We start from the raw sequence: 14,761 nt of genomic DNA on the forward strand, positions 1-14,761 counted from the left end.
CAGGACCGCCATCACAGCAAAATCCTCCCGAGGGCCTCCCTACACTGACCACTCCCCTACTGCCCTTGCCCCTTTCGGGTAAGGTAGTCCTCCACTAGCTTTCCTAATTAGTCAGCCAAGGGCGTCCCATTAAACCCTTGTGGTGGCACGTGGTTCTCAAGTTAAGCTCTATGTTCCAATTAACATTTAATGATCTTGTCATGAACATAAATAGAATAACAACATAATTGGAACATAGATGTAATGAAATATTAACCCAAAACCATATAAAGCAGTAGCAGAACTACCCAAGTGATTCAGGGGTAAACAAGGTATTCAGGACGAACAAACTAGGGTGACCTATTGGGTCCCATCAAAATTAACCTATGCAGATCATTATGATTAATCAGAACATGAGTGGGTAAAAGAAGTGATCAAGGGCACAACTTGCCTGGCACTTGAGATTCCAGGTACCAACTTGCTTTTCACATGACACGCCTCGCGCTAGTCGTAGCAATACAAACAAACATGGTATAGATGAAATTAACATCACACCAACATAAGGACAAACCGAATAATAATGACCTACATGTTGCTACGAGATCGCGGGTTCGAAAACCACTAAAATCAGAGTTAGGGTTATTAAGTTATGATTTTCTGAAGTTATTTAGTGCTTGGCACGGGATATATTAAGTAGACAAATTTAATCTATGTTTCATGTATAAACAGAGTTACTAGGTGATAGACAATATTAAAACAAAATTAATGCAACTAGAATGGATCAAAAAGGAATTAAAATGGATTTTCTATGAATTAAATGAGTTTCTGTAATTATTTTTATACACAAAATCAATTTTCTATATTTTTTTATCTGATTTATCAACTAACTGAACTGCGCGCCCTAATACTGAGAAGCTCGGGGTTCGATCTGTAAAAACCAGGACCTGATCGTAGGGATTCTTATCTCTTAAGTGTACTGCGGGTTCATTCTTTAAAATTACGGGGGCTCTTTTGTGAAACAGACATGGCGAAGGGGTATTGACCAATGCCAGCCATCCGATTAGAGTTCTACGGATCGGATTGACTTATGACCTTTTATGAACCGGTACCTAATCCTAGCCACCAAATCGCCATCTGACGGTACGCACCAACTTCAATCCGGACCATCGATCCCAGAACCCACGGCCAGATCCAAACCACCGAACGGGTGCCCACATGATCTAATCTGGGCCGTCGATGGCCAGATCAACGGCAATAAACCCGTCTTCACCCGAGAGCAGGGCGCAGCGGCGACACCGTTTCCCTCCCACGGCGGACGTCCCCGGCGAGCGCTGACCGACGTTTCGCTGCCCCAAAAGCAAACCCGAAGCTATCTACTCGATCCTAATGAGTCAACGAGTGTCAGGGCAGTGGTAATACCATGAATCGTAGTGCCGAACTCCCTGGCCACGGCAGCGAGCGCGGCACGATGGTGCTTCGACTCCATCGACGAATTCGCTCGCCAACGACCGTCAATCCCGCGCAGCGAGCCCGGAAACACCCACAGCGGGCCGAACCGAAGCTCCCGAGTCAAATAATGGCGGCGGTCACAGGGCGTTGCCGCTACGCGGGACCGGTAGCAATGGCGGCGACGACCTCGTCGCGACCCGAGCGCCCCTGGCGACGCAATGACGCTGGTGGCGGGGTTTCGAGGGGGAAGGGAGAAGTCAATCCACGATCTACGGATTTAAAGCCCGATGAGGTGGGCGGATGGCTCGCAACCACCTCCGCGCTTGACGCCGGCGATGCGCGGAAATCCGGCACGAAGCACTGAGTCAGAATGACCATATGGGCCTAGTGTCAGTGTCAGTCTGGGGTAAGGTTACGACCCGGGAAGTGGGTCCGGTTGGCCAGCGGAAGTCCGCGTGATCCAAGCCGTGCGGTCACGCGCAACAGTCCGAGCGGGCCCACGAATCAGTGAGAGGCTGAGAGCGGCGCAAGTCGTGCGGCTACCGGGTGGGCCCCACACGTAAGACGCAGAGTGTGCGCAGGCGAGGTGGGCCGCGCGGGATCTGAAGGGAGATGGGCCGAAATGAGGTAGTGAGGCCGAGCGCAGCAGCACTTGTTCTTTTTATTTTCTATTTTTATTTTCCTTTCATTTCCCATTCAAATCAGCTCCAAATTCGAATTCAAATGTTTTGTGGCAAATCTTATCCACAGATTATATTATGTCATGACAAGTTCTAATTTGGGAATATATTTATATATATTATTTGTAGTTATTTTTATTCATATGTAATACTCCTTTCTTGTTTTCTCATTTCTAATTCCAAATTCAAATTTAGGTTTAATCCAAATCTTCAACTCTTTATCTTCAACATTATATTTTTATTAATGTTATTGTTTTTTTTGTATTCAATGCACACAGAAAGCTCCAATATGATGCATGGTTTAGTAGCATATCTTTTATTTGTTTTAAATATGGTGTTACAAGTGATGGCATGTAGATATAACACACACACATAAATAAAAGAAAATAACTTTTCTCCTCTTATATTATCTTCTACAAATTGGGTATTACAATTATATGCAGACCGTCCGTCGTTGTATGCAGACGGTCCGACTGGGTAGTTCAGATTCTGTGCCATATGTGGTGGCTCGGGTGCATGTCTGGGTAACTCATTAAAAATGGGCCCGGCCGTGGCTGGCCCGGACGGTCCGCGCTCACGTGTGAACGGTCCGGGTATGTGCAGATCGACTGATTTACTGCCGATTTGCGGTTGCTCAGGGTACGTGTCCATCGGCATCCCATAAAGGGGTTGGTCGTGACAACCTACAACCGATGTATTACGTGTGTTGCCTCCTAACTCAACCTCGTGCGAAGGAAAATTTGCAATGCTAGATTTATCAAATGCACGTGCTAATCTCCTATAGTCGTTTTGCATACCCCCTATGATATTTTGCATTTGTTCTCGCTGCTCATCTACATAATTCTTAAGAGATTGCAGCTCGTTAGTATTACTTACATTAGGGATATCTGGTGTGGGTCGGAGCGAAGCCGAATCCGTCGCCCGATGTCGGACGACTTTGTTGTTCCTGTCCACTTTGAAGTTGGCCAAGAACTTTGCTTTTGCCTCCTGGATCATCTGCTCCTTGTGCTCCTCGAACTGGAGCTGTTCGTCGACCGACAAGGTTTTCCAAGTCGGCTCTATAATGTTGCTGGGGGAGACTTCAAAGCTATCCCTTGAACCGGCCATTGAGGGCCGATTTGATGAGTCTGAATGTGTCTTCCCCAGCAGAGTCGCCAAAAAGTATGTTGACGCCTTTTTGGAGCGCCAAACACTCAACAAGAACCGTGGCGGTGCCCTCTGCACAGGGGCGGACAGTCCGCAGCCTGGTGCGAGGCACGGCGGTGCTCTCTGCATAGGGGCGGACGGTCCGCGCGCAGGGGCCGGACGGTCCACGGCCTGGTGCGAGGCTAGGGCTCCTGCCTGACGACCGGACGGTCCGCGCCCTAAGGCCAGACGGTCCGCGCGTGCGCAGGGGCGGCGGAAGATCGCCGACGACGCCTGGATCTCGCTCTCGGGAGGGACCCCGTCGGGGAGGAGAGATCCTAGGAGTTGTCTAGGCTCGGGTCGGCCGACCTAGACTCCTCTAATCGACGTAGAGTCGAAGAGAAGCGGAGAATTTAGGGATCGAGAGGCTAAAGTAGAACTAGACTAGAACTACTCCTAATTATACGGAAATAAATGCGAAATAGAAGTGGTATTGATTCGATTGATGATGTACAAATCGGCCGTATACCTCTCTATTTATAGAGGAGGGGGACTGGACCCTTTACACAACTGATTTCCGACCCTAATTCCGCGAATCTAGCTAACAACCGTAGCACAAAACTTGGAACCCTAATCCGCTCTGCGCACGCGCGGACCGTCCGGCCCACAGGCGCGGACCGTCCGGCCTCAAGGCCGGACTGTCCGCACCTCATTTTGGTGCCAAACACGATGGGAAGAGCATGGTCATGACGAAGGTTGCCGCTGCTCCGAAGCAACGCGCAAGGGAGCTTCGGCTCAATCGCAGAAAAAGGAACCAACTTAAAGGGAAAAAGGCTATCTAGTCCTCGTAGATTTATCTATAAGTCAATAATAAATGTAAAGGGCATGAATGTAATTTCTCATAGGCTGCGTCTTGTGCCTATAAATAGATGAACAGTACCCCGTACTGTTCACGCTGACTTGTGCTTGCTCTTACGTCACACTTGTACTTTCTTACCTTCCATCAAGCCGAAGGTTCTTTTGTAATTCAATATTGTTCCTGTCTTTCCATAATTATATAATTAAGAATGGATTATTAATGTTACATGATTTTTTATGTTGTTTCCTATATGTCATATGTCTCTTCTTTTATTTGACATATACAACGATGATGAAGGTATGACCTTCATGACCTTCATCTGAAGATCATTATATCTTAAGGGAAATAACGCTTTGAAGGACGAAGGGCATTAACATTCAACATCTCGTGTTGCCTTGTTATTGATTCATAGCATTTGAGAACAAGTCTCCAACAGTGTGCTTCAATTTGGCATGTTGCGTCTGCTTCTTACTATGTATCTTGAATGAAACTGTCAACCATATTGAATCCTTTTAGCCAATGCCACAAGGTAGTCTTATAAAGATTCTTTTTTTTGTGTGAAACCAAGACATATTTGAGATGTCGTAATTTAGGACTGTCTGTCATGACTGCTGCACAGACAACACTGTTTATTCTAGGTTTTCAATTACCTTGTTTTGCCCAAATGTTCACATCCGCACCTGTTAAACATTCATGTGAAGAATCAGTCTTAGCTTTCTACATATGTGCCTTGTCCTTGAGATCTTATAATATGTAAATGTTTCGAAGTTGGTACGAAATTTAGGCTCATTACCTAGCCTCACATTCTAAAATGAAATGGTTCATCACTTAAGGCTATGCAGTGTCTTTTGCAGTAATATTTAACACATGTTTCTCCTGTAGTAGATTTTAACAGCCTTCTATGGTGAATAGTCTCTGTTACCTTTTTTGCTTAAGGCCATGTTCGGTTCACCGGGAAACAATCCAGCGAGGAATTTGTTCCAGAGAGGGATTGAGTTAATCCCCTTATGTCACTTAAACCCCTTGGGGTATAATCCCCTTCGGATTATAATCCCTGGCACTAAAATGTTGTTCGGTTAATCCAGTGATAGAGAAAATACTTTAAACAAGCGGCACTAACTAAACCAAGATTGCACCTTCAGCTTCATCGAGCGTTTTGGTATCTTTAGCCCCAGTTGTCCCTTCTTTTCTCTACAGAGACCAAAGAGTCAAATGTGAGGTACGACCGTATCATCATAAATGCCTCCTAAATAGCTAGTAGATTTGTCGTGGAAGCTTGCTGGTTGGAACCAACCGTTTGTATAGTGCAATTTTAGGTGTCTATTAGGACTACAACTACCACATATAATCTCATGGTCATGTGCAATGCCTTTTCAAACAACCAGCACAATAATCTCATGGTCTGTTAACACTAATAAGTTGCAAAATACTACATCGCCAGTGTACTGAACATGACGACATCATAGATTCAGATAATGATTCACTCTTTGACAGAACAAGTACATAAAAACCATTGAGAAGACATTCTTTCTCTAAAGATTGGAGCTGCTTCATGCATGACTAGACACTTGGAAGTCGGGAACTATCATAAAAAGAAAAATGCCATTGTAAATACATATAAGCAACTATAAGCTATTTAAACAAGGAGAATATTCAATTTATTGGTTTAAAAACAATGAACATAATGACTAAAACAAGTACCTCATGGTAGAACCAACTTTACAATTTAGTATATACCACATGACTCAATGTAGAGCAAAAAAAACTTGCCAACGATTTGAAAATTTCAGGCTCCATCTTGAACGCTACCCGACAGTTGTTCAAATGACCTTAAAGCAACTCCTGAACATGTTCTTCACCACTTAACTTTGATGTATGCCTTCGCTTCTTTTCCGTTGCTATGTTTGAACTAGAGCCCAATATATGTAGCATAGGGGAAAACAGTATCATATCATCATCATCCTCATCTCTTCTCTTTCTAAGGTGATCTCTTAGTGCCACATCAATTGGTAACTAAAAAGAAATTCATAAGAGAAAATAAATACCAACAAAAACAGAACATGATATAATAGAGAACATTTAGGATATAACAAGTACCTAAAAGAGAGAGTATAGAGTCCCAAGACAGTGGAAGTTCGTCTTCTCCAACTCGAACTGGTGCAGGGATAATCTAGAAATATAATAGGTTTTTGTTAGAAATACATCTAGACAAGTACAAGTAAAGATATGTACTCTGAATCGAAACATTAAACATTTTTTGTTATTTATTAGATACATCTAATAGAATAAACGAAATCTGGGAGAATAAATGAGAGCCCAATAATAATAAACAAAAGAGGAAACATATAAAGTATTGTAATGGTAGTGCTGTCGTGCTATGGAATGAACTAAGTGTAGCTCATTTGCCATGCCATAATAGGTGACTGAATTTAGATGGCTACGTAGTCTGCTATGGGATCAATGGAGGTTCGTTTAGGCTGAAAGCAGTAACCTCTAAATTCAGTTACTGCTCTCAGTGCATCAAATACTGATACTGGCTTGGCTGATACAACAGATTGTATGTTTATTTAAAACATGTTGTCTGTTTATTTAAAACTATACAACTGGTTTTAAACAGGTGACTGGTACTGGCTTGGCTGGCTACACCTACACCATCCATAAAAGCATCAAATACAGGAAACATAAGCAAGCTCGTGATACTGAACATAGTAATGAAATCAAATAAGAATTGCATACGAATTTGATAATGAACATAAACAAGCTTCAAGGCAAACGGAGGCCATTCAGCCTACTCATTGGCAATTATTATCAAGTGGAGGCCAGCTCATAAGGTTGTTTATGTTCAGTATTTTAAACGTAGGCCATCTAGCTAACGGAGGTCAGCTCATAAGCTGGAAACATAAGCTTGTTTATGTTTAGTATCAAATACTGGAAATGAAGGCCATCCAGCCAAGCTTGATATTCAGCAAACGGAGGTCATCCAGCCGACTCTGCCGCTGCGAGTCCAGACGATGTGGTCCTGCAGCAGGAAGTGGCAGACCAGACTTGTCGGCGTGGCAAGATTTCCGCATCGACTCAAGAACCCAAGAACACAACGAACCGAGAACTTAACGCCCAAAAAATAGATTTCTGCATCGACTTAAGAACCCTAGCACCAAGATTTCTAGTGCGTGGTAGAAAGAAAGGAGTTAGAGGAGGATGTGAGTACCAGCGAGAAACAGGCACCAAAGGGATTGCACGGATCCGTGTCGTAGCCGCCTCCCTGGACCGTCGTAGCTGCCGCCGCCACCTCACACCGTCGCACGTCTCTGCGTCGTAGCGCTCACGTGTCGTGGTTTCGTTCGATTGCACGGATCTATGTCGTAGCCGCCTCCATCGACCGTGTAGCCGCCGCCACCTCGCGTCGTTGCGCGGCTGTGTCGTAGGGATCACACGCTCGCTTGTCGTGGTTTCGTTCCACTACCAGGAGACGAGGGAGATTTCCCGGTGAGGGTTGGGCTGAGATTAGCTGGGGTGGACTGGGGTCGACGCCCGGGCGGGGTTAAACGAACAATTGTTTTGTTGTGGGCCGACATCTTTCCAGACCGGGTTGATCCAGGGGGAAATCGGCCCGAACCCCGCCGGGAATAGCTTAAACGAATAAGGCATAATACACACAGGAAAATCCATTATATATCTCACGTACGCTGAACCTCGATTTGTAATGTAACCGGCCAGAGCAACTCTACTTTGCATGCTTTCAGTATCTGCAAGACACAAGATAGCCCACATTTTATGTTTTCAGCTGCATATATATAAAACCAATAATCTTGAACATCATTGCATGCAAAAAGGTATATCATGCATGTAAAAAACACTGATCTGTATACTAGAACTATATATAGTTTTGAAATACTTTTGTCTCGATCGAAACACCCTCTCCTAGTTTGTTGCACTGGTAGTTATCACGGTGTTTTGGAGTATTATTTAAGTATCACGTTTTGAGGTACTTTGTCCCTAAACTAAACACCCCAAAATTGTTCACTCCGGGACTGTTCACCATGGACGAGGAGACAGGAGAGCAGCTGCACAGCCACACACGCACAACGCACCTCGCCCATATAGCCGTCGCCGCCAGCAACTGCTCCGATCGATCGCGAGTCACCAGGATTATGACGCCGGCCGCGGCGTCGCCTATTTGTTGGCGAAGGATAGTCTGGATAGATATCTCCTACGCGCATTATTTAGGCTGCGTTTGGGACGGCTCCTTAACAGCTCCGGCTCCGGCTCGCGGGCGGAGCTCTCCCAAACGTCCTCACGGAAACGGCTTCTAACAGAGAGCAGGAGCCAGAAGTGCCCCAGGAGCCGGAGCCCCAAATTTCTGGCTTCGACCTGCTCCCACAGGCAGCGCCTTTCTCTCCGATCCGCCGTCCTCTTCGGGGCCGTTTGGGAGGGCTCCGGCTCCTATGAAAATGGCTCCAGCTCCGGCTCCTCTGAAGGAGTAGCTCCTCTGCAGGAGCCCGTGCTTTTTGCAAATTGTTTGGTAGAAATCAGCTCCTTGTATATGTTGTCCTCATCATCATCAACGTTAATGAATTTATACATCACAATTCATATATCACTTGAATATTTGAAAATCAATATTCGAAAAGCATTTGCACATCACAATTAATAAATCAATATTCGAAAAGCATTTGCACATCACAATTCATAAATCAATATTCGAAAAACTTTTGCACATCACAATTCATACACAAGTCATATATCACTTGGATGATTACCTAGAAAGAAAGATCGCTCTTGCGATGTCATCACGAAACCTATCCATCGTACGATCATTAGAGTATGGACATGATGAATAAGTTGTATTTCTATATCTAGAAGGTATAGTGGGCACATAATCTGGATTCCGGTCGCACTTATGGAAATCTTTGTCTTCTCGATGGTTCTCACGAATATAATTATGAAGGCACATGGTAGCTGCAACAATCATCTTTTGCTTTTCCATGGAGTAGCTTGGCATCTTAAGAAGTATACGCCACTTCATTTTCCACACACCAAATGTGCGTTCTACGACGTTCCGAATACTTGAATGCAAATGGTTAAAATGTTCTTGCTCACCATTTGGTGGAGGTCCCCTTCTCCAATCAGGAACATGGTACCGTTCACCCTTGTATGGAGCTAAGTACCCAGGACGATTGGGATAGCCCGCATCTACAGTATAATATTTTCCTAGAACAATGTCCAAAAGTATATACTTTTTAGCACAAAGAAAAACGATACTTCTTATTCTACTGATTTATATATATGACAATAAAAAAAATACCTGATGGAGGGTGTGGAAACAAGTCTGCATCACGCTCCAATGCATTAAACAATACACTTGTGTCATGCATTGATCTAGGTTGTCCAATAGATGAATATGTGAACCGTAGGTCAAAATCAACAACAGCAAGCACATTTTGGGTTGCCCTTCCACTTCTACCAATGTATCTAATTTGGTCATGTGAGGGTGGTACTGCTGCAACGTGAGTGCCATCTATTGCACCAATGCAATCTTTGAAAAAAGGCATCATCCTACGATCCTTGGTAATTCTAGGGTGTGTAGTACAAAAGTTTGGATCAATTGGCCTTATATATTCCTCACACATACCCACCACACAATGCAATACCTCCTCAAATTTTCGGCTAATGGTCTCTCCAGAATGCTTAAAGACATGTTGTGCACCACTATTAGACCAACCATGACCACATGTAACCAAGAAAATGGCAAGAGACTCCATTGAATTGATATGAAGAGAAGATTTGAGCCCATAGTTACTCACTAGCAAGTCATGCAAACTATAGAAAAGAGATGCATCCATCCGGAACATCTTGTGGCTTCCTCCTGGATTAGTCAACGTTTCCCTCACCCAAGCATATCATTGCGAGTCACCAGCAACTGCTCCGATCGATCGCGAGTCACCAGGATTATGACGCCGGCCGCGGCGTCGCCTATTTGTTGGCGAAGGATAGTCTGGATAGATATCTCCTACGCGCATTATTTAGGCTGCGTTTGGGACGGCTCCTTAACAGCTCCGGCTCCGGCTCGCGGGCGGAGCTCTCCCAAACGTCCTCACGGAAACGGCTTCTAACAGAGAGCAGGAGCCAGAAGTGCCCCAGGAGCCGGAGCCCCAAATTTCTGGCTTCGACCTGCTCCCACAGGCAGCGCCTTTCTCTCCGATCCGTCGTCCTCTTCCTCTCCCGCAGTCCTCTTCCTCTCCGATCCGCCGCCGCCCTTCCTCAACACCTCGCTGCTCCTTCTCCAACGCAGCTGCGTCGACGGCCATGGACCCCCGCGCTCGCTCCGACGCAGATCCACTCCCCCGCAGCCATGGATCCGTGGTGGCCGGGTCCGGATCTGGTGGGCACACGTCCATACGGGCGCCCCCCATCCACGGCGCGCTCGGGGCTGGCCGAGGCTATGCCGCCGGCCTGGCCGCCGCACACGGCGGCGTGCACGGGCTATCCTTCACCAACTCCACATTCTTGCCCACCGCCCCCTCCATCGCTGCGTTCTTCCATGGTGCGGCGCACGGGGGTGGACCACGGTGCGTTCTTCCAAACACATATTATCATGCCTGAGTCATGGTGGAAGAAGATGTCTAATGTAGGTCTCTCATTCATTTTCTTATTGTTCCATTAATTTGCAAATAATAGTCCTCACACATTATCATTGCCATACAATATATGCAGGTAGTGAAAGGTTCATCCAAGTTTAGGCATAGAGGCCTTTTAAATTTAGATAAACTAGAAATAATGTTTGAAGACATTCGCAACACTGGTGATGACCACTGGAATCCTTGTAGTGGTGTTGCACCTACCCAACATGAGCATACTCCAGTGTCATCGTCACAAATCAACATTGATGATGATGAGGAAGAAGTTAACTATAATGATGATAGTGAGCCAGAGGATGTGACACCCACAAGCTCTAGATCAGTGAGAGCAAGAGTGACCTCACAAGGCAAGGGGAAGAAGCGAAAAACCAGTGGTGGCCGATGGTTTCAGGATAAGATCGGAGAGCTTGTTGCTATGAATGAGAGGACCACTGCTTCTTGTGAATCAATGGCATTGGCTAGTAAGGAGCCAAAATCTGATTTTTCTATTAAAGAAGTCATGGCATTGGTGAAGGCATGTGGTGCCACCCCTGGGACAAATGAGCATTTCATTGCGACATGTCTCTTCACCAAGAAAGCTGATAGGGAGATGTTCATGACTTTAGACACTCCTGGAGAGAGGTTTGAATGGTTAAAAAGGAAGCATGAATGGATGTCTAGAAATGATGTGGCTAAGTAGAAGTTTCAGTTTCAGTTTAGAAAAACAGTTTCATTTTCAGTTTCAGTTTAGAAAATACAGTTTTAGTTTCAGTTTGGTTTCAGTTTTAGTTTCAGTTTGGTTTCAGTTTCAGTTTAGAAAAACAGTTTCAGTTTAGAAAATACAGTTTCAATTTGGTTTCAGTTTTAGTTTTAGTTTAGAAAAACAGTTTCAGTTTCAGTTTTAGTTTAGAAAAATAGTTTCAGTTTCAGTTTAGTAAAATGCAGTTTTAGTTTCAGTTTAGTAAAATGCAGTTTAGTTTAGTTTAGTAAAATGCAGTTTAGTTTAGTAAAATTCAGAATTGTGGTTTTAGTTTCACAAGGCAAAATTCAGTGCTGCTGCCGCCCTATCCCCTGCCTTTTGTTTCTCCTGGAATGGGAATAGCTCCACTCAAAATTCAAAATTGTGAACCAGATGGTGCTGATGCAGTTTCACAGCTGATGCAGTTTCAGACAGATGAATAGCATGGGCAATAGTTGGTCTCCTTGCCAGACTCCTGATCTACCAAATCTTGTCACTCAAATCTTGTCACTCAAATCTTGTTCTTGGAAAATATTATTTCACTTATATTGACAAGAATGAGGCAAGGACCACAAGACAAAGTGGATATGCTTGGGTGAGGGAAACGTTGAGTAATCCAGGAGGAAGCCACAAGATGTTCCGGATGGATGCATCTCTTTTCTATAGTTTGCATGACTTGCTAGTGAGTAACTATGGGCTCAAATCTTCTCTTCATATCAATTCAATGGAGTCTCTTGCCATTTTCTTGGTTACATGTGGTCATGGTTGGTCTAATAGTGGTGCACAACATGTTTTTAAGCATTCTGGAGAGACCATTAGCCGAAAATTTGAGGAGGTATTGCATTGTGTGGTGGGTATGTGTGAGGAATATATAAGGCCAATTGATCCAAACTTTTGTACTACACACCCTAGAATTACCAAGGATCGTAGGATGATGCCTTTTTTCAAAGATTGCATTGGTGCAATAGATGGCACTCACGTTGCAGCAGTACCACCCTCACATGACCAAATTAGATACATTGGTAGAAGTGGAAGGGCAACCCAAAATGTGCTTGCTGTTGTTGATTTTGACCTACGGTTCACATATTCATCTATTGGACAACCTGGATCAATGCATGACACAAGTGTATTGTTTAATGCATTGGAGCGTGATGCAGACTTGTTTCCACACCCTCCATCAGGTATTTTTTTTATTGTCATATATATAAATCAGTAGAATAAGAAGTATCGTTTTTCTTTGTGCTAAAAAGTATATACTTTTGGACATTGTTCTAGGAAAATATTATACTGTAGATGCGGGCTATCCCAATCGTCCTGGGTACTTAGCTCCATACAAGGGTGAACGGTACCATGTTCCTGATTGGAGAAGGGGACCTCCACCAAATGGTGAGCAAGAACATTTTAACCATTTGCATTCAAGTATTCGGAACGTCGTAGAACGCACATTTGGTGTGTGGAAAATGAAGTGGCGTATACTTCTTAAGATGCCAAGCTACTCCATGGAAAAGCAAAAGATGATTGTTGCAGCTACCATGTGCCTTCATAATTATATTCGTGAGAACCATCGAGAAGACAAAGATTTCCATAAGTGCGACCGGAATCCAGATTATGTGCCCACTATACCTTCTAGATATAGAAATACAACTGATTCATCATGTCCATACTCTAATGATCGTACGATGGATAGGTTTCGTGATGACATCGCAAGAGCGATCTTTCTTTCTAGGTAATCATCCAAGTGATATATGACTTGTGTATGAATTGTGATGTGCAAAAGCTTTTCGAATATTGATTTATGAATTGTGATGTGCAAATGCTTTTCGAATATTGATTTATTAATTGTGATGTGCAAATGCTTTTCGAATATTGATTTTCAAATATTCAAGTGATATATGAATTGTGATGTATAAATTCATTAACGTTGATGATGATGAGGACAACATATACAAGGAGCTGATTTCTACCAAACAATTTGCAAAAAGCACGGGCTCCTGCAGAGGAGCTACTCCTTCAGAGGAGCCGGAGCTGGAGCCATTTTCATAGGAGCCGGAGCCCTCCCAAACGGCCCCTTAGACGAGCGAGCGAACTAGCTAGTAGCTTCAGCTCCGCGCGGGCTGGTCGGTGCGCGGCCGGACAAATTTAAAGCTAGAGATCGTCGGAGCTGGACGGAAAGCGGGGTCTAGACGGAAGCGTGCCCATAACCATAAGAGGGACGGGGTCAAGGGCGAGCTGGCCGGGGAGGAGGCACGGGCGCAGGCGCACGGCAGGGCACACCGAGTCACCGAGGCGGCAAGTGAGGCGGAGGAACGTACGGGGCTGCTACGGTGCCGATGCCGACACCTACCTACGGCTACGGTACGGGCCTACGGGGGCGGATGCGAGGGCGCACGGCTAGGCAGCCGGTGAGGTAGTTCTGCCGGTGAGGTAGTTCAGCCGGTGAGGGCCTACGGTACGGCACGGCTAGGCAGCCGGTGAACTTACTTAGCTCTGTAGAGGGTGAGAGCCATGACCATCAGGCCGACTAGCGCCGCCGCCGCTCCAGCCGCGACCTTGGTGATGAGGAGGCGCAGGAGCTCCTGGATCGGCCCGTCTCCGGCGACGACGGCACCACCGCCACCACCCTCGCCGCCGCCGGCGCGGCGGTGCGCGACGATGATCAGCGTCATCCCCGAAAAGAACGTGCCCGTCGCCGCGGCAAGCAACGCGGGGGGATCATCAGGCAGGCCGAGCGCGCGAGCCTGCGCACCGTGATCCGCCGCACCACCACCGGCGGCCTTCGTCGTCCCGAACACGATGAGCTCGAGCGTGCCGGCGGAGACGCATAGCACGAAGATGAGAAGCCCCGAGACCGAGCGCCGCGCGTTGCCCGCGCCGGCCACGGGGACGGCGGCGACGTGGCGACCCATCACCGTCAGATGGCCGTAGGTGATTGCGACGGCGAGGAAGAGGACTGCCGCCGAAGCTAATAGCGGCAAAACCTCGGCCGCGATGTGGAGCAGTGGGGCTTCAGCGGACGCCATGGTACTGCCCGCAGCGGGCTGCGGGTCCAGGAAGGTGAGGGCCGCCAGAGACACAGGTTGACGAAGCTGAATGCGGTTAAAGCGTCGACCATAAAGGTATATATAGACATGAGTGAGAGAGCCAGAGAGAGGGAGAGGGGATGTGGGCGCTACCGCGCTAGACCGAGTTTCCGTTCCGTTCCGGTTGGTTGTGTCATTGTGTGGTGCCACGTAGCGGTAACGGCCAACCCTGGATCGGAGTATGTGACGTGGATCGCTTACGTGAGTGAGAAATAAAAAAGGAAGTTCGCCGC

The 14,761-nt window shown here is 46.0% G+C and overlaps 1 long non-coding RNA gene across 1 annotated transcript; it reads right to left on the minus strand.

Annotated features, from left to right (window-relative positions):
* Positions 1-5,677: 5,677 nt before the first annotated feature.
* Positions 5,678-7,661, minus strand: LOC103637928 (uncharacterized). Its single transcript, XR_002265049.1, has 3 exons — positions 7,301-7,661; positions 6,190-6,262; positions 5,678-6,105 (listed from the first exon to the last, which is right to left on the minus strand). It is a non-coding gene; the product is annotated as an uncharacterized lncRNA (long non-coding RNA).
* Between the last annotated feature and the right edge of the window lie 7,100 nt (positions 7,662-14,761).

The sequence above is a fragment of the Zea mays genome, chromosome 9 (genome assembly GCF_902167145.1).
Source record: "Zea mays cultivar B73 chromosome 9, Zm-B73-REFERENCE-NAM-5.0, whole genome shotgun sequence".
NCBI classification, from domain to species: domain Eukaryota; kingdom Viridiplantae; phylum Streptophyta; class Magnoliopsida; order Poales; family Poaceae; genus Zea; species Zea mays.